Here is a 19326-nt window from a genome sequence, read left to right on the forward strand (position 1 = left end):
AAAGGGCCCCTTCTCTCTTAAAACCCTGGGGAGTCCGTGCTTACTCTGAGTTGTTTCTCATCAAACACAGTTTCAAACACTGCTTAATTAAATTTCCACTTTTCTCTAGGCAAATACTGTATGTTACAGAAATAAATCACTCACAACTTACTGTAAATCCCCAGAGCTGCATATCACTAACTACGTCATCTCTGAAAATAACATCATCAGAACCTCATAAACATAAACTCTGTCTGTTTAATAAGAACTGCAAGAGTTTTTTAAACATGGTTGCTAAGTCACAAGGGCATATTTTCCAGGACATAAATGGAAGCAAACGTATCCCTTTTAAATTGTCAGATTCTTTATAAGAAAAGAACCCCAAGTCTGTCTGCCCTGCCAATGTAGTAACTCAACCAAAACAGAGTTGATTATACTAAGCATGTAGTGTTGATAATTGTTAGAGGCTGTCTCTGACTTACTTAGCTAAATAGCACATTATATGAAACTTGGCTTAAAAGCATTGGTTGACATAGATAAACCTTGTTGTAGTTTTCATCAATATTTGAGTTTGCAGTTTGCTGAGCATGATGTTCAACATTTACTTATGAAATTCTTATGCTATAGTCCTTTAAACTACAAAGTTGGAAGCATGTTTGGACCTTTCTCCCCAGATACGGTTCCAAGTCTGAGCTACATCTCTATCGCCTGACCTTTCACTTTTCACATGGAAACTTGGCAGTTACTGTTGGGGCAGTGTTGACTTGAATACTTTCAGAAGCTAGGAAAAAGAAGGCTACCCCACCATAGCAACACCAGCTCTAGTAGAGATCTTCATCATTCTGTTTTCCAAATGGGAAGTACTCACAGGACCTTTCACCTGTTATGATACACTTCAGGGAAGAGCTGTAGGTAGGACTGTAGGGCCCCTGGTGATAGAATCTGTTTGAAGGCATTGCTCCTTCTTAACAAAGGTGCTTGCCCCACATTCCTAATGATGCCCAGGCAGAGCCGCCCATCTCTTCCTTGAGAGCCTGTGTTTTCACCCTACCAATGCCAGCAAATGCAGAAAATGAACCCATGGCCAAGTTTGAGATAACGTTGACCTTGATGTCCTAGAAGGAACTGCAGAGACGATGTGTAGAGAAAGGTGAACAGAACAGAAATGCTGTTAGATGACTGCCTGACACATGCTTTTCTTCTACCAGCAGGAGGAAGTAGGCGAGGACTGCGTTAGAGATTTTGCCCTCTTCCTATTAGCGTGAACAGGCTAGGCAAGGTCTGTGAAGAGCAGCATTAATAATTGAGATGTGCTCCAGGCAGCCATGCAGCCTGTCAGTGCCTTCGAGCACAATCTGTTACAGAGTATGTGGTGGGGCTGGTGAATAGACAAGGAAGGCACATTTGGTGGCTGTATGTCTGTGGGCACGCATGCACAAGTGCTCGGAGGAAGCACGAATGAACCAGCGTTGGTAGCTATATGCATGTAAAATTATGAATGACAGTGTGTGTCAGTTACCATGCCAAGTGGTGGTGGTTCTTTTGTGGTCAGGTACCCCTTTGGGACTTGGATGAAAGCTACAGAAACGTTGTTTGCCAGGGACCCTAAAGTTGGTCCATGGACTGCGGGCTAACGATTCCTACAATATAAGACTGAGCCATCTGCTCACTCACCGCAGTTCCTTCTGCCGTGAAAATCGTGGCAGTCTTCATACCTGAAGGTCAAGTAGAGATTAATTGGGAACCCTTCTGCTCTTAGCATACAAACACGTCTAAGGGCGTTTGTCTCTGCAGAATGTTTTCACACGTCTTGAGCACAGATTTCACCATCCATCCCCCACTGCATTTGCAACCTAGATAATGAAGTGAGGATGCTAATGAAACTAGGGAAGAGAGGCCCTAGGCTTCCTAGCTGTTACTTCAATGCCAACCCACACTGAAAGTAGTAGGTAAGGCAAAACAGGTGTCTGAGTTTCCCGGAACTGCCATAACAAAATCCCACCAAGTAGGGGGCTTGAACGAACAGAAATTCATTTTCTCACAGTTCTGGAGGCTAGGAATCCAACTTTAGAGTGTCTGCAGGACCACCCTCTCTCTGTGTCAGCTCTAGGGGAAGATGCTTCCCTGCCTCTCTCAGCTTCTGGCAGCCCCAGATGTTACCTGGTGTTCCTTGACTCGTAGATGGATCCTCACATGCTGTCCCCCCATGTGTGACTATTTCCGTGTCTGTCTTTCTCTTTGATAAGATGTCACTCAGAAGGTATTAGGATTAGGACCTACCCTACTCTGATATGACTTCATTATTTTAACTGATAACATCTGCAAAGAAAAACCCTATTTCTCCAAATAAGGTTACATTTACCAGCCCAGGGGTTAGGACTTCCACATTTCTTTTTGGGTCTATCTGGCAGATCGTAAGAGCTTTTTCGTTTTCTGCTTCTCTTATACATTACAAGGTAGCACCTGTTTTTAGAGGGAAAGTCCCCCGTACAGCTGGTTTTTGGAGATGCAGCTAATCCCCAGCGGAAATCATTCACTACAAACCCATCACTGGAGCACCAGGACGTAGGCACTGTTGGGTGCCCAGACATACAAGAAGCTGCCGATTATCTCTGCAGCTGTGTCTCTTGCCCACAGCTGGGATGGAAGACGTGGGCATGGAGAGTCAGAGGGAGCTCTGTGGACTCATCTGACCAGTCTTCAAACCAATTTGACAGAGAACAGAAGAGCAGCTTCAGAGAGAGGCCCCATCTCCCCTGAATTCCCTGCTGTCTTCAGACTTCTTCCTGCCCTCACCTGTCTCTAAGCCAGCCGAGTGTGACAGTTTAATTGGTGCAGGGAAGGCAGGGCAGTGGGAAGCAGACGGGGATGACTGGTGTTCTGGAAGAGGGAGACTCCCCTGAGATGTGTGAGGGGAACTGTCACAGACAGCCCTGAAAGCCCTTTGGGCGGGTGGGCGGACGGTCAGCTGGACCAACCTTGAGCGGAGTGCAGGCTGAAGAGGAAGCGTTTGTCAGCATCCTCTTTCTGGAGCAGCGTGGACCAGCATCCATACGCATGGTTTTTCTTAGTGGTCTCTCCACTGAGGGGTGAAGAGGTCTGCTAGGGAGGCTCTGGCCAGGAATGAGAATGTGTGGGAAGGAAAGGTAGCACTATCTAGTTGTTAGTCGCAGGGGTTGAAATCAGACTTTCCATGGTCTAGTCTAACTCTTAGAAGCAATGATGGCAAGACTTTGACTTGGCTTACTTTGGACGGAGCATCAGGAAAAACCAATCGCTAGAAAAGGACATCATGCTTGGTAAAGTAGAGGGTCACTGAAAACAAAGGAAACCCTCAGTGGGATGGATTGAGACGAAAGCCACAACAGTGGACTCCAACTTATCGGCAATTATGAAGACGGCTCCAGACTGGGCAACATTCTGTTCCGTTATACATCAGATCGCCATGAGTTGGAGTCCACTCGACCGCAGCTAACAACAATCCCACTCAACCGTTTTATAGCTGTGTGTCCTTGAGCAAGCTAGTTAACTTTCCCAAACCTTAATGTCTTTCCTTGTAAAATGGAGTGATGGTGCTGATGAGGGACAGGGATAATATCCGCTTTATAGAAGTATGTGGAAAAATTGCATGCAAAGACCACATAAAAGCTCCTAGCACAGTGCACAGCGTCAAAGTGGTAAAAAAAAAAAAAAAAAGTTTAGATATATTATTGTGATTGTCCTTTGGAGATTCGTTTTAAAGCTTTTAATCAGGTCTTTAGAGAGAAAAGATGTGAACACGGCAAAGTTAAACAAAACAAGATGTATTGCAAGGCAGCAATGTGATCAACTACCAAGGTAGTGAATAGGACCAGTGCTTTTAAAACTGCAAATCTCAACTCATTGATGCTTTGTGAAAACCGTAGGGTGGGTCACAACAAGCATTTTAAAATGATGAAATTGAACAACCTAAGATAAAAATATAGCTAGGGAAGTTAAGCCATAATTTTATAAAACTTTTGTTTTAGTTATTGTCTTACAGTAGTTAGCTAGTCCTGCAGTAACACAAGTACCACAAGTGGTTGGCTTCAAAGAACATAAATTTATTTCCTCACGTTTCTGGAGACTAAAAGCTCAAATCAGGGTCTCAGCTATATTGATTCCTTCCTTGTCAGTAGCCCTGGGCATCCCTTGGTTCTTGGCTTGTAGACAACCCTAACGTGGTATCTGTCTTCCCCAGTATGTGCTGGAATCTGTGTCTAATCTGCACTTTTAATAAATCGGAAGTGATGAGGTTTGAGACACACTCTACCTTGGCATGGGTTCATTAACATAACAAAAAACCCTTTTCCAAATACAATTACATCCACAGGAGTAAGGGTTAGGATTCCAGCACATGTTGCGGGGGACACGATTCAATCCATACAGTTACATACATATACCAGTATATACTGTATAAACTTATGTGTTTGCTGGTTTATGATCAGAAGTATATTGATTACTGTGGGTTATGCTAAGAAGCAGCTTGAGAAACAGTAGTGTAGACAATGAGTGCTTTGAACCCAGAAGAGAGAGAGATCTCTGGGGCTGCAGTAATTTAGGGAGCCTTCAGGGAAGAAGTGGCACTGCAAAAGAAAGGCTTGGCGATCTGCTGCCATAGAGATTACGGCTAAGAAAACGCTATGGAGCACAGTTCTACTCTGAAACACATCGGGTCACCGTAAGTTGGAACTGACTTGAAGGCAGTGGGTTTGGGTTTTTGATCTGGGAGGAAGGGAGACAAGAGCGGGGCCCCAAGGCATGGGTAGAATTTGGATCATGCAGAAGAAGGGATAGGGCAATCAGGGGCAAACCTGGAAATCCCAAGTGAGTCCGAGAGCCGGTGAGGGGCCTGGGCTGGCTGGCTGCGGGAGAGGCCTCCATCAGCCATACGGGAGTGGGTCTCTTGATCCACGTGCATGAGTAGCTGAGGAGAGGGAAACACAATTTCATGAGCTTTGGTGCTTCTGGGGTCTGTTCATGAGAGCAAAATCATGTTGGAAACAGTGTGATTGATCTATCCCCTTGGCCTCTGTGCACACCCAAGCCGAATAACTTGGTCATAACTTGGTTAAGGGGGGCCTACAGCTGGTAAAGTCAGACTGGGCACAGGAGAGAGGCCAGGGGCCAGGCTGGGTATGCACTCTCCATGTGGGTGAATTTTGACCAGTTAGCAGTTGCTGTCAAGTCTATTCCAACTCATGCCAACCAACCCCATGCTCGTCAGAGTAGAACTGTGCTCCATAGGATTTTCAGTGGCTGATTTTTCGGAAGTAGATCGTCAGGGTTTTCTAAGGAGTCTCTGGGTGGACTCCACCTGCCACCCTTTCCATTAGCAGCAGTGTTGGTGAGTTCCCTTGGGCATGATGGGCCTTGCTTTGACCCCCTTTGCTGCTATCTCTGGGTGACAAGGACTCGTCCTGTGCCTGGTTCCGATGGACACGCCTCTGGGTGCCCTCAGCAGCTCTGGGAGGGAGAACATGTGTCTTCCTGCTCCCGTTTGGCTTCCGCACTGTAAGGTTATGAGGTCAAAGCCAGGCAACACTGAGACCCCAGGCTGGGGTTAGAGCAGATCCTGCATGTTGTCAGGCCATGCTGCCCCGTCGCAACCTGGCAATAAAGAACAACCTCCAGGCAGGGGCAGTTTATAATTGAGCAATCAAATTAACTTGGATTTCAGCTTAATGAGGTGTTTAATGTCCCAAATGAGGCTGAGTCCTAATATTGAGAGAGGCAGGCTGGACCCCAGGAAGGCAAGAATGGACTCTGGTCAATGCCTCTTGGAATTAATTGTGCTTGCAAAGTAAATTGTTCAGAAATGTGTCCTCTCGTATGAGATACCTAGTTCTGCTGTATTTTTGCTAAGGCTTATAAACAGGATAGTGGAAAGAACATTTTACTGGAAATCTCTGCTGAACTCTGTGTCCTGGGGCACATTTCTTAAATTCACAGAATCTCAGCGTTCTCACTTCAGTAATAAGAAAAATTCTCGCCTCTTTCTCCAGAATTCCTCCCCCGCGATAGATGTGTTTTGTTATAGTTAAAAATTGATACACTGGAGGCAAATCCTAACTTGTCTCTTGGTACAAATCCCAACTCTACCACTTACTAGCTGTGTGACCTTAGGCAAGAAATTAACCTCTCAGCCTTGGTTTCCTCAACTATAAATATGAATAATAATAGTTCCTGCTCTTTAGTACTGAAAACATTAAATGAGATACTGCACATAAAGCACTTCTTGGAGGACCTAGGACATATAGACATTTATTAAATACTAATTATGATGATGATATAAATGTGAAATTATTTTCAGTATGAATTATGCATTATTAACTTGGTATTAGTAGTTTTTATTTTCATTAAGCTGATGACTTAGCCCTGGTTCAGAAAATTACTGATGATTCAGTCATTAACTCAATAAATATTTATTGAATGGCTATTATGTGCCAGATGCTATTTTAATCACTAGGCTCTTACATTCTGGTATCAGAGGGAGACAGACAATAAACAAGTAGACAAATAAATAAGATAATTTCAGCTGATGAGAAGTGCTAGGAAGACAATCAAACGGGTGCTGGGAAAAGCAGGGTATCTTAACTTCTTTATGCTAAGGACTTCTTTGACAGTCCTGTGACTTTCTCAGAATAATATTTGTAAATGCATAACATAAAAACATTGGCTACTGGAAAACCAACTATATTGAAACACAGTTCTCAGAATATAAAAAACAAATTCATGATAAAGTATGTGTGCCTCTTGATTAATGCGTTATCATCAAGATCTACAAGTCCCTGGGTGGCACCAATGGTTAGGTGCTCAACTACTAGCGGAGAGGTTGGTAGTTCCAACCCACCCAACGGTGCTTTGGAAGACAGACCTAGTAATCTGCCTCTGAAAGGTCTCAGCCCTGAAAATCCTATGGAGCAATTCTACTCTGCACACATGGAGCTTCCGTGAGTCAGTATTGACCTGACAACAACTAACAGCGTCAACAGTCAAGTTGTAGGAACAGTTCTAATAAACCACCATAGTTTGAAAGTAGGATGAATGTAAATGATGATTTGAGGTATCAGCCACAACTATATAGTGTTATGTAAATATGTGAGATTTCTATTGCTAACAAAGTCACGGACAGGTATTGTTGATACTATTCTAGTTTGTCATCTACACTCATAATTAAAGGACGTGCCAAATTTGAGTTTGAACTTAATAAGAATAAAGATGTAATTTTTTTTAATCCAAATTCATAGACTCTGAATACTGTCTAAGGACCCCTTGCGAGTCTGTGGATTCCAGATTAAGAGCTTCTGGAATAGGAAGTGACTTGTGCTGAGGATTGAGCTGTTGCTTCATAATGATGAGTAATGTGATTTCTGCTTTTAAAAATCATTCTGGACGTATTGATCAGTGGAATAGATTATCAATGCAATAGACCATCAACTGAGAATTGAGAAATAATCTATGTGTCTACACATATGAATAGACATTTCTACAAAGAAGATGTACAAATGGCCAAAAAGTTCATGAAAAGATGTTCAGCATCATTAGTCATTAAGAAAATGCAAATTAAAACTACATTGACATACCACTTCACATTTGCTGGGATGGCTATAATCAAGAAGACAGACAGTAACAAGTGTCTGTGGGGATGTGGAGAAATTGGAACCCTCATACATTTCCAGTGGGAATGGAAAATGGCGCAGCTGCTTTGGAAAACAGTCTGACAGTTGTTTAAAAAGTTAAGCATAGAGTTACCATATTACCCAGCAATTCTACTCCTAGATCTCTACCCAAGAGAAATGAAAACCTATGTTCACACAAAACCTTGTACATAAATGTTCACATCAGCATTATTTACAATAGCCAAAAGATGGAAATAACCTAAATGCCCACCAACTGAAGAATGGGTAAACAAAATGTGGTATACACGTGTGGTGGAATGTTATTCGGCCATGAAAAGGGATGCAGTACTGATGCATGCTACAGTGTGGATGAACCTTGAGACCATTATGCTGAGTGGAAGAAGCCAGTCACAAAGGACTACATACTACATGACTCCATTTGTATGAAATGTCCAGAATAGGCAAATATAGAGAGACAGAAAGTAGATTCATGGCTGGCTAGAGGGCTGAGGGAAGTAGGGATATTGGAGATTGACAGCTAAAGGGTACAGGTTTCTTTCTGACATGATAAAAATGTTCTAAAATTGATTGTGGTGATAGTTGCATAACTCTGAATATAATTTTTGTACACTTTAAATGGGTGAATTGCATGGTATGTGAATTACAACTCATAAAAAAAACCATTGCTGTCAAGCCAATTCCAAGTCATAGCGACCCTATAGAACAGAGTAGAACTGCCTCATAGGGTTTCTAAGGAGTGGCTGGTGGATTCAAACTGCTGATCTTTTGGTTAGCAGCCCAGCTCTTAATGACTACATCAGCAGGGCTTACAACTCATCAAGTGGTTATCAAAAGAAGTGATTCTGACTGATGTGGAGAATAGAGTGTAGGGTACAAGATAAAAGCAAGGAGAATATCTGGGAGTCTGTTTCATCAGCATCAAGAGTCTCTGAGTGGTGCAAACAGTTATGCACTTGACTACTAACTGAAAGGTTAGCAGTTCAAACCCACCCAGAGGTGCTTTGGAAGAAAGGCCTGGTGATCTGCTTCTGAAAGGTCACAACCTTAAAAACCCTATGGAGCACAGTTCTACTCTGCACACATGGGGTCGCCATGAGTGGGGATTGACTCCACGGCAACTAGTTTGGTGTTTTGTTTTGTTCCCTTTTCATTAGTACCAGCAAAGAGGATGATGCCTTGGGCTAAGATGGAGGCAGAGGAGGTGGTGATCAGTGGTTGGATGTGGGTGCATGTTGGAGGTATCACAGACAGAACGCGCTGTTTAGTTGAAAATTGAGAGGAATCGAGGGGCTCCAGGTTGTGGGCCTTGATAACTGGTATTTTCCTCCTAGAAGAGCTGAATTTCAGTTACAATCTGTAGAGACGTTGAGAAGATTAGCGGCAGAGCTAAACACTACAAACTCTTTGGAGACTGGGGTTGCAAGGCATCATCATCAATTTCAGTGTACCTTTTAACAAGGGAAAGTATTCATCATATGCATGCACATGCACACCCGTTCACACACATCTTCAAATGCACACTTATGCATGCAAGGCAACAAGATAAAAGCCACACTCATCAGAAAGCCGAGCCAGGAGAGAAGGAGTAAACTTCTAGCCTCGTGACTTCTTACGCCTCTTTTTCATGCCAGTGTTAAATGTGTTCGGTGGAAACATATCAGTGATTAGAGCAAGTAGGAAAAAATCTCTCCACGAACTTATGTATCCTAAACATGTCCATCAAGCGTGATTATCTCCCAATCACATGTACAAATAGGAAAGGAGAAGAAAATGTCATTTCAGGGACTTGGGTATTATACGATTTTGTTAATGTCAGCAACAGAATGGATAAAATAACCATGATTTCTCCAGTCTCTTGGACCCAACTAAAACCCAGGCTACGTAACTTGTCAGTCCAGGCATTAAAATCCACCTTACTTAGGATCTTTCTCTAGAGATGCTGTGGCCTCAGTAATGAATGAGCTCTGGAAATTAAAAAAGTAATCAGATTGTTAATTGAGGTTATCCGCTTCACCTCGTGCAAAAGCAAATCAAACTGACTCCTCCTGAAGATGGAAAGCGATCTGTTGAGCAGGGTCAGTGGTGTCCCAGGATGCTGAATTCTCCATGGCTGGTTTTCACATAGAAATAGAAGACATTTTCCCTCTGGTGAGGGTGGAGGAAGATGTCCCAGGAACCTCAGCCTTGAGCCGATGAGGCAGGAGAAGGGGGACACCCTCAGTTTCCTTGAGGAAGATTTTTTCCCTCAATATTTATCTTTTTCTCCTCCAGTGTCCCTTGGGAGCCTGGGTGCCTAGCTCTGTTAAATTAATTTACAGAGGGTTGATTTCTAACCCCAACTGTGCCAATATAACTTTAAGAAAGACTTTCATGGCTCCATTTCCTTATCCGTAAGGTGGAAGTAGGAATACCTGCCTTCACCAATTCTCAGATTGTTTTTGGGTGAAAAGAGTTAATGGAAGTGACAGTTCTTTGCAAAGCCAGATCCTCTGAATCCATGTCCTCATTATTGATCTAACGGGATGTGTCTTCGTGTTGAGATCAGGCATTTCTGTTGGCTGGTAAAGATTTGGTTTTCATTTGTATATGTAGGGTTGAATTGAGCAGTGGCACTGAACAGATTTGGGAGATTGGGGGATAGTTCTTTTAGGGATCCTTATTTAACTTCCCCTTTGCCATTATTTTAAAGTGTACAATTCGGGGGCATTTAGTTAATTTACAGTTTTATGTATCCATTACTTCTATCTGGTGCCAAAATATTTTCATCACCCCAAAAGGAAACCCCATGCCCATTAAGCAATTACCTTCCACTCCTGCTTCCCCCAGTTCCTAGCAATTAGTAATCTGCTTCCTGTCTGCGTGGATTTGTCTATTCTGAATATGTCATATAAATGGAATCATACAATACGTGTTATTTTGTATCTGGTTTCTTTCACTTACCCTAATGTTTTCAAGGTTCATCCACATTGTAGCACTATCAGTACTTTATTCCTTTTTATGCCAGAATAACGTTCTGTTGTGTGTATATATCACATTTGGTTCATTCATCCCTTGATGGACATTTGAGTTGTTTTCACCTTTAGGCTACTGTGAATAATGCTGCTGTGAATATTTATGTACAAGTATCTGTTTTAGTCCCTTGTTTCATTTATTTTGGGTATATACCTAGGAGTGGAATTGCACTCAACTACTAGCCGAAAGGTTGGCAGTTTGAGTCCACCCAGAGGCATTTTGGAAGACAGACCTGATGATCTGCTTCCGGAAGGTCACAGGTTTGAAACCCCTACGGAGTAGTTCTACTTCGTGCACATGGATCACCATAAGTTGGAATCAACTCTACCGCAACCACAGCAACAACAATGGTAGTTCTATAGTTAACTTTTTGAGGAACCACCAAACTTGTTTTGCAGCAGCTGCTCTGTTTTACATTCACACTGCAACGTGTAAGGGTTCCAATTCCTCCCTATCCTCACCAACCCTTGTTATTTTCCTTTTTTAAAAAAAGTTATAGCCACTACTCTTTGTTTTTGATTTCTAGAGTAATATCAGCTCATGGTTAGCACATGAGTCCCACTCTGGTTCATCCAGGGGCTTATTCCACCTACAATGGCAGTTTTAGGAATGGGCCAACATAGCAGAACATAGACTCTGTGCTCAGACAGCTGCCTCTCTCTCTAGGAGCACAACTTTGGATAAGTTACAGTCTTGGAAAGTCTTAGTTTCTTCATCTGTCCAGTGCCATGATATTGTCTACCTCGAGTCACTGTGGTGAAGATGAGTCAACTTCCTAACACACGCCTGGCATGCAGTAGGCTGAATAAATGCTCTTTCTCCTCAATTATCAATACCAATGGAGGGAAAGAGATGGAGCTTAAGCAATCTGCTTTTAAATGATTCTTATTACTATTTTGGCATTGGACTTTATCATAGAATGTTCTCTTCACAGCAGATTTCCCTGCCAAATCATGCTTTGATTAAATAAATATTAAATTTTTTGATATGTTTATACTCTATGTCAGTTGATGGGGGTGAGTGAGATGAATCTGCATGACAAGACTGGAAGGATAAACTGGGTTAACCCTTGGTCTTGAGACTCTTGGAGTGGATGAGCCACGTTGGTTTACTTTCTGCTGGGTCCATGTTTTAGCATTGACTTGGAGTGGTTGTCTTTGCTCCTATTCTTTCAAGATCATGGCCTTCTCATTCATCCTAAAAAATGAAAAATGCTGGCCACAAACTTATTATCTTTCAAGGAGTCAAAAATGATTTATAGTCCTTATGATATAAACATGCATGCCTACAGAAAAATTTCATAAACATTTCCCAAATAACATCCACTATGTCCCAGTCTAGTTTTTATCATGACCTGTTCTTTTCTCGGTCCCCAGATGGTGAGTGCTGAAGGCCACTCCTCCCTTAGGGCTTGGCCCCTGTCTTAGTTACCTATTACTACTGCCACAAAAAATACCACAAGACGGTGGCTTTAATTAAAGAACAGCCATTTTTTGTTTCACAGTTTTAGAGTAAATTAGGACGTTAGCCTTAGATCCTTCCTTAAAGTAGCCCAGGTGTTCTTTAACATTCCTTGGCTTGTCATCCTCCTGTGTGTATGTTGCTTTTCTGCTCTTTTCATCAGACACTAGTCAGAAGGCATTAGAACCCACCCTTCTCTGGTATGAGGTTTCCCTGGTTGGCGTAAACACTTAAGCACTTGACTACTAGCCAAAAGGTTGGAAGTTCGAACCCAGCCAGAGGCACCTTGGAAGACAGGCCTGACAACCTGCTTATGAAGGGTCACAACTTTGAAAACCCTATGGAGCAGTTCTACTCTGCACACATGGGGTCACCATTAGTTGGAATCCACTCAATGGCAACTAACAACAAGAAGAACTCCAGTATGGCCTCACTAACATCAACAAAAGAAAACCCGTTTCCAGACAGGGTCATATTTACAGGTGCAGGGCTTAGGACTTCCACATAATTTATGGGGGACACAGTTCAATCCATCACAGTCTCTAAGGTAATGAGGGTTTTGGACTGGGAGGAGGGAGGTTTCCTGTTGACTACAGGTGACCCAAGTGGAATATTCTGATCACTGAAGGTGGTAAATCATGGGAGAGAATGCAAAAAGCAGTGAGAGTATTTAGACCCAGCACAGAGGTATCCCAGAGCATGGTGGACCAAGGAGATGCTTGGACAGGTTAATACTTTTATATGACTTCAAATTGATACTCTGTACGTATTTGTTTTGGAGGAGCCTTGGTGGTGTAGTGGTTAAAGCAGTCAGCTGCTAAATGAAAGGTGGGCCGTTCAAACTCACCAGCCGCTCTGTGGGAGAAAGATGTGGAAATCTGCTTCCATAGGATTTACAGCCTTGGAAACCCTATGGGGCTGTTCTACTGTGTCCTTACAGGGTCACTATGAGTCAGAATCGACTTGATGGCCATGGGTTTGGTTTGGGATGATACGGGGGAAAGGTAGGAGGAGGAGGAAGAAAATCGTTACAAAGGTACCTCAGAGGCCCTCTGTGGCCCATCCTCTGTCTTCACGGCAGTCTCACCCCTTCACTAACTCCTCTGGCAAGCATTCTTTCTGGCCACGTATTGCAGTAAGTGCTCTCCCTGAAAATCGCCTTTTCCCGTCTCCTAGCTTTTGTGGTCATCTTTTTATAGATTGGTTCCCAGGCAACTGACCAGCACACCCACCCCCTCGTTCATCTCTGGCTGAGAGTTTTCTAAAAGATTTTTAAAATTAAATGCTTGCTTTGTGGCAGGCACTGTGCTTAGCCTATGTAGGCATCTCCTAAGGCATTTTGTAAGTATCACCTCGTTTAATCCTCACAACAGTCCGTAATGTAGGACCAGTATTATCCCACCACCCGTCTGTCAGATTGTCATACTGTGGTGGCTTGCATGTTGCTGTGATGCTGGAAGCTGTGCCACTGGTATTATAAATATCAACAGGTCACCCGTGGTGGACAGATTTCAGCACAGCTTCCAGAGTAAGACAGTCTAGGAAGAAAGGCCTGGCAATCTAATTCTAATAATTAGCCAGTGAAACCCTATGGATCACAACAAAATATTGTCTGATATGGTGCTGGAAGATGAACCCCCTAGGTTGGAAAACCAAAAACCACACCCACTGCTGTGGAGTCAATTCGCACTCATAGCAACCTTATAGGACAGAATAGAACCGCCCCATAGGGTTTCCATGGAGCGCCTGGTGGATTCCAGCTGCCAGATACACAGTGGCCACAACAATGGACTCGAGTGTACCAATGATCTTGAAGATGACGCAGGGCCAGGCAATGCTTTGTTCTGCTGTACATGGGATGGCCATGAGTTGGAGCCTTGAGTCGGAGCCGACTTGACGGCAGTTAACAACAACATCCGTTATTATACCCATGTCACAAATGAGGAAACTGAGGCACGGAGTGGGTAAAGTGGCTTGCCTTAAGTGACAACTGGGAGGTGGCAGAAGTAGGATTTTGAATCCAGACCTACGTTTGGCTGGGACACAATCAGGTAATGTTGCTTTTAAAGTTTGGGTTTCAGACCTGATGATGACACCAAAGAAAAGCAATTTGGGGAAAAGTTGATCCTAAAACTTCTCCTTTACCAACTCTGGTGATTTATTTCTAAATCAAGATTGTGATAATAATGGAGTACAAGTATCCGTAATGTAAATCTTTTTGTGAACTGGTGGGGCCCACCCATCTATAAAGACGCTTCTGTTTTAATTTGTTCCCAGGAAGTACATACAAGACCCCTACAGGTGCCCGAGATTATTCCGAGTTTAGCATTTCTGGCATAAATTGCCTTGGCAGTACCCTCCAAGTCACTGGCTGATACCAAAGCTTTCAAGTAATAGTGCCCTGAAGTTTGTAAGCATCTGTTGGGGCCTGGTGAACCTCAAAACCAGAACCTGGGTTTAATTAGATGCTTGGGAGCGTGACAGATTGCTTTTCCTATCTGTACCTAATTGTAAAAATCCAGGAACTTAATAGGGAAAATTTTCCCTCTTCTGCTTTTCTCTGTGGACATCACAGGGCTTGATATTCTGGCTGCTTCCAGGGTGTTGATGTCAGTGGAAATGGCACACACAGAATAATGATCTAATATGCCATAAAACTCCATGCTAAGGGCTGGCAAAGGAAATCGTGCCCCAAGAAAAGAGGAAGTCAGATGATACAAAAAGGCAGTAAGCCTTTCCTTAATTACTCCCTTAAAAGGAGAATTCTGGCTTTTAAGATGAACTAAAGCACAAAAAGAGTGTATTCTGTCATGAGGGAAGTAAACCCTCTCAAAGAAAAAAACCAAAAACCCCCTCAAAGAATACTGCAATTCTTCTTCTGGACATTGGCTATTAGTATAATTGAGACCATGAAAAATCTCCAGTTGTGTACCCAGGAGAGTGTGGCCATCCCGACATAGCCTCCCCACCCCTTTATCCGATCCACCCCCCATCCCCCATGGAATGAACAGATTCCATCAGAGCCGCTATGATTTATTCCTCTTCTCTCCTGAAAGCCTCGAATCCTGGACTGGGCGCGACTATTTGGAAAGATAAATGACTCCCAGCAGCCATGCTGTAGATTACTTAGTGCCAGTTGTCAGTTCTTTTCTCCCCTGGAAGGGTTTGAAATGAGATTGTTTTCGACAGACTGTCCATGATAAATGATTTTCCAAGTAAACAATTGCTTTCTGTACCGAACCTCACCAAATCACCCTGACAAATGTTTCTGGCAGCAGGGGGCCTTCCCAGTGCTGTCTCATGCTTGGGAGAGTGGGGGGCTGGGATCTCATGCCACGATGGGTCAAACAGAGTGTCTCCAGAATGAAGACAAAAAAGAACAGAGTTTTGTTTTTAGAATGTGCATTTGGTCAGTTCCATTTGGTCCAACAGACGAGGACCAAAATATTCCAGATTGGTTCAGAATATTCCAGATCTGAAGAAAGAAGAGGCCGGCAGGGCTTGCGGGGAGGTGGTAGGTGTACTGATCTCTTAGTTCTGGATTATTATAGTATTTCCATGTAAAACTGTTAGGAGTGAGGCAGCTAATGTCAAGTTATAAATGTAACAGCAATAAGTACACACAGCATGGCCAGGATCCCTCCAGGCACGGTTCTCAACCTTTTCTTAGTCCATAACCCTTTCTGAAAAATCACAAAAATAGCATGCCTTCCTTTAATATTATTTGGCATTTCCAAAGAGACTAAATACCACGTCTAAAATCACAAAGGAATTTTGGAGGATGCCTTTTCAAGCTGCACAGAGCCCCCCTTGTACTCCTAGATTTCAAAGAGTAAGGGCCTCCTTCGTAAGGGTCACTGATCTCTTGGTCCCTGGGTGGTACAAATGGTTAACATCCACTATGAGGTTCGAGTCCACTGACAGACACCTTGGAAGAAAGGCCTGGCAATCTTCTCCTGAAAAATCAGCCATTGAAAACTCTGTGGATCATGATGATGCTAGCCAGGGCCCCTGTCCTATACAGGCCTCTGCTGTGGGGGTGATGGCCAGTCCTGGTCTCTTAGTGATTCCCAGGGCCCAGCAGAAGGGACTGAGCTTCCAGGGCCCTGAAGACAAGGGGAAACACCCCCCAGATATGGACTCATTTTCCGCTTCACCTTCATTGGCCAAGCAGCTGCCAAGGACAAGGGCCACATCTCCCAACACCTGGCAAACAAACACGGTATTGCCTTACAGACTGATTGTTTCTCCGTGGTATCCATGAGTGTATTTGGGGAAAAACTTCAAGAGCAAGTCAAGGAGTGCTGATCTTCTGTGAGACTGGAGAGGTTCCACGGAAGAATCTGGATGTCATGAAGGAGGCAGTGGTTCAGGCAGAGGAAGCAGCTGTCAAAATGGCTCGGAAGCTGGAGAAACAGGAGAAGAAATGGTTGAAGAAGGAAAAGAAACAACTGGCCGCGGTTGCACTCACGTCTTCAGAAACAGCAGCAGTTACTCCTGAGGAATGTGAGGAAGGAGGTAGTGCCAAGAGAATTCGCTCAGGAGCCCAGAGGGTTGGTTATATGACACACCTGTTCCCAGGAGTCCTCAACCAGGGGGGACGAGTGAACGACCCAAAAAGAAGAAAAAGCAAGGGCCCCTGGAGGCTCCACAGGAGAATGGAATGGCAGATCAGTCTAGATCTGCTCTCCTCAAACCCAAGAAAAAGACATCTTTTTCCAAGGAGGAGTTGGTTAGTAGTGATCTCAAAGAGACGGCTGTCAGCACAAGTTTCTCCAAGAGGAAGAACTCTTTCCCCAAAGAGGAACCAGCTAGTGATCCTGAATGGCAGCTAACAGCAGGAATGTCCCAAAGAAAAAGAAGAAATTCTCTTCCAAGGAGAAGCCAGTCAGAGTGGACCTGAAGAGGCTGCTAGCAGCAAGAGCAGTAGCTGCAAAAACGAAAAGAAAGAAATTCAGAAAACCATCCCAGGAAGATTAGAATGGACACTCCTTGGAGGGAGGAGAGGGAGGAGTAATACCCAAGATGACATTTCCCAGCCCATCTCCCAATAAAAACAAACATTCACACACACAAAACCTGTGGAACACAGTTCTCTGATGTACATGGGGTACGCCATGAGTTAGAGTCAGCTGGACAGCAACTGATATCTCTTGGTGATGGAGGCCCCCCAGGGCATTGACAGGAAGCTGCCTGGATAACTAGAATCTTGGGTCTCCATCTGCAGTGTCATGGAGTTGTTTCGTCACGCCTCAGGGAGACAGTCCTGCAATACGGACTTGTCATGCTGTTTGAGCTACAGACGGCATTAGCAACTCCAGTTTCAAAGAGGTTGTTACTCTCCTCCATTTGGTGGGTAGCCTCCAGGCCTCCTTGGCTGCCTGTCATGTCCCAATCCCCACCTCCTCCTGAGGCCACAGGAAGAAGGCCATACCTGCTTCCCCAGTGGCCGCGGCACAGTGGTCAGCAGCCTGGGCCAGGCTGTGAGCTGCCCATGGCCGGCTGCAGGGAAAGTGCTCACAAGATGCCTGCTGCCTGGGTTCAGAAAGAGGCAGGATGGGATGCTACACCCCACAGACCTATGCTAGTGAAGAACTGGCTCCCAGGCTGGTGGGAGCGCCTGTTAACACACCCCAAAAAGATTACTGGGGAAACCAGAATTGCCTGTGTTGTGCCTTCAGGGGTAGGGTCTTTTGAGGGCTTGCCAGTTTTTCCCAGCTCTGGTCCAGTCTCCTGGGACAGGTGGAGAAAGAGACATCATGCTCTTCCTCCTCACCTTGTTCTTCCTGAAAGGATACCCATCTTTCTAGTAGTTACAGCCTTTATTTAGATACACAGAGGGATGCACTAAGGCCTGAGAAGAAATTAAGTGCCCAAGAGTACTCAGCTTCAGTACCAGTCTGTCTTGCTGCAACGTCCATCCCCCTTTGTCCTCGCTCAGTTCCCTTCTGCCTGGTGTGTCCAGTGACATTCTCCCCTCTCTCGGGATGCTGCAGGGGAGGGCGTAAAGCAACCATCACTTAGTCAAAAAAACACAAAACCCAAACCCACTGCCATCAAGTTGATTCTGACCCACAGAGACCCTATAGGACAGAGTAGAACTGCCCCATAGAGTTTCCAAGGAGTGGTTGATGGCTTCAAACTATCAACCTTTTGGTTAGCAGCCAAGCTCTTAACCACTGTAAAGCTGAGTGTAAATAGTCTAGCACTGCCTTCATTTACTCACCCATTTATTGAGCCTTATTATGCATCAAGTTCTGTGTTGGGTGCTGGGGCCACTGAATAGTCCAAATCATCCCAGAATATTCCAGATCTGAGGGAAGCAGGAAAGGAATAGAAAATGTTACCTGCCTTCAAGGGGGCCCACAGTCTCACATGGAATCTGACAAGTAGAAGTAATGGTAACAACAATAGCAACTAAAGTATATTGAGTGTTTACTGTGTTCTTAAGGAGCTCTGGTGGTGCAATGTTAAGTGCTCAGCTGCTAACCAAAAGGTTGGCGGTTTGAACCCACCCAGACGCTCCTCAGGAGAAAGACCCAGCAATCTGCTTCCATAAAGATTACAACCTAGGAAACCCTATGGAGCAGCTCTACTCTGTCACATGGGTTTGCTATGAGTCGAAAATCAACTTGACGGCACCTAACAACAACAACAACATGTTCTTGGCCATGTTCTAAACATTTTATTCTTGTTAACTCATCTGATACTTAAAAACCAGCCTATGACCACATAAACCAGAGACTGCATCATCCTAAGACCAGAAGAACTAGATGGTGTCCAGCTACCACCAATGACCGCCCTGACAGGGAACACAACAGAGGGTCCCTGGTGGTGTAGGAGAAAGGTGGGGTGCAGAACTCAAATTCTAGTAAAAAGACCAGGCTTAATGGTCTGGCTGAGACTGGAGAAACCCCAGAAAGCATAGCCCCTGGACTCTCTGTCAACCCAGAACTGAAACCATTCCCAAGGCCAACTCTTCAGACAAAGATTAGACTGGACTGTGGGATATAAAATGATACTTGTGAAGAGTGTGCTTCTTAGCTCAAGTAGATACATGAGACTAAATGGGCAGCTCGTGTCTGGAGGTGAGATGAGAAGGCAGAGAGGGTCAGGATCTGGTTGAATGGACACGGGAAATCAGGGGTGGAAAGGAGGAGTGTGCTGTCACAGTATAGGGAGAGCAATTAGGGTCACATAACAATGTATGTAT

At 44.2% G+C, this 19326-nt stretch overlaps 1 protein-coding gene and 1 non-coding gene across 30 annotated transcripts in view; both read left to right on the forward strand.

The window, feature by feature from the left end:
- Window positions 1–19326, forward strand: part of KCNMA1 (potassium calcium-activated channel subfamily M alpha 1) — a 915613-nt gene that overhangs the window by 457602 nt on the left and 438685 nt on the right. The gene's annotated exons all lie outside the window — the stretch shown is intronic.
- LOC111821802 (small nucleolar RNA SNORD86) lies at window positions 16099–16182 on the forward strand. Its single transcript, XR_002825147.1, has one exon. It is a non-coding gene; the product is annotated as a small nucleolar RNA SNORD86 (small nucleolar RNA).

The sequence above is a fragment of the Trichechus manatus genome, unplaced genomic scaffold (genome assembly GCF_000243295.1).
Source record: "Trichechus manatus latirostris isolate Lorelei unplaced genomic scaffold, TriManLat1.0 scaffold00106, whole genome shotgun sequence".
Lineage (NCBI taxonomy): Eukaryota > Metazoa > Chordata > Mammalia > Sirenia > Trichechidae > Trichechus > Trichechus manatus.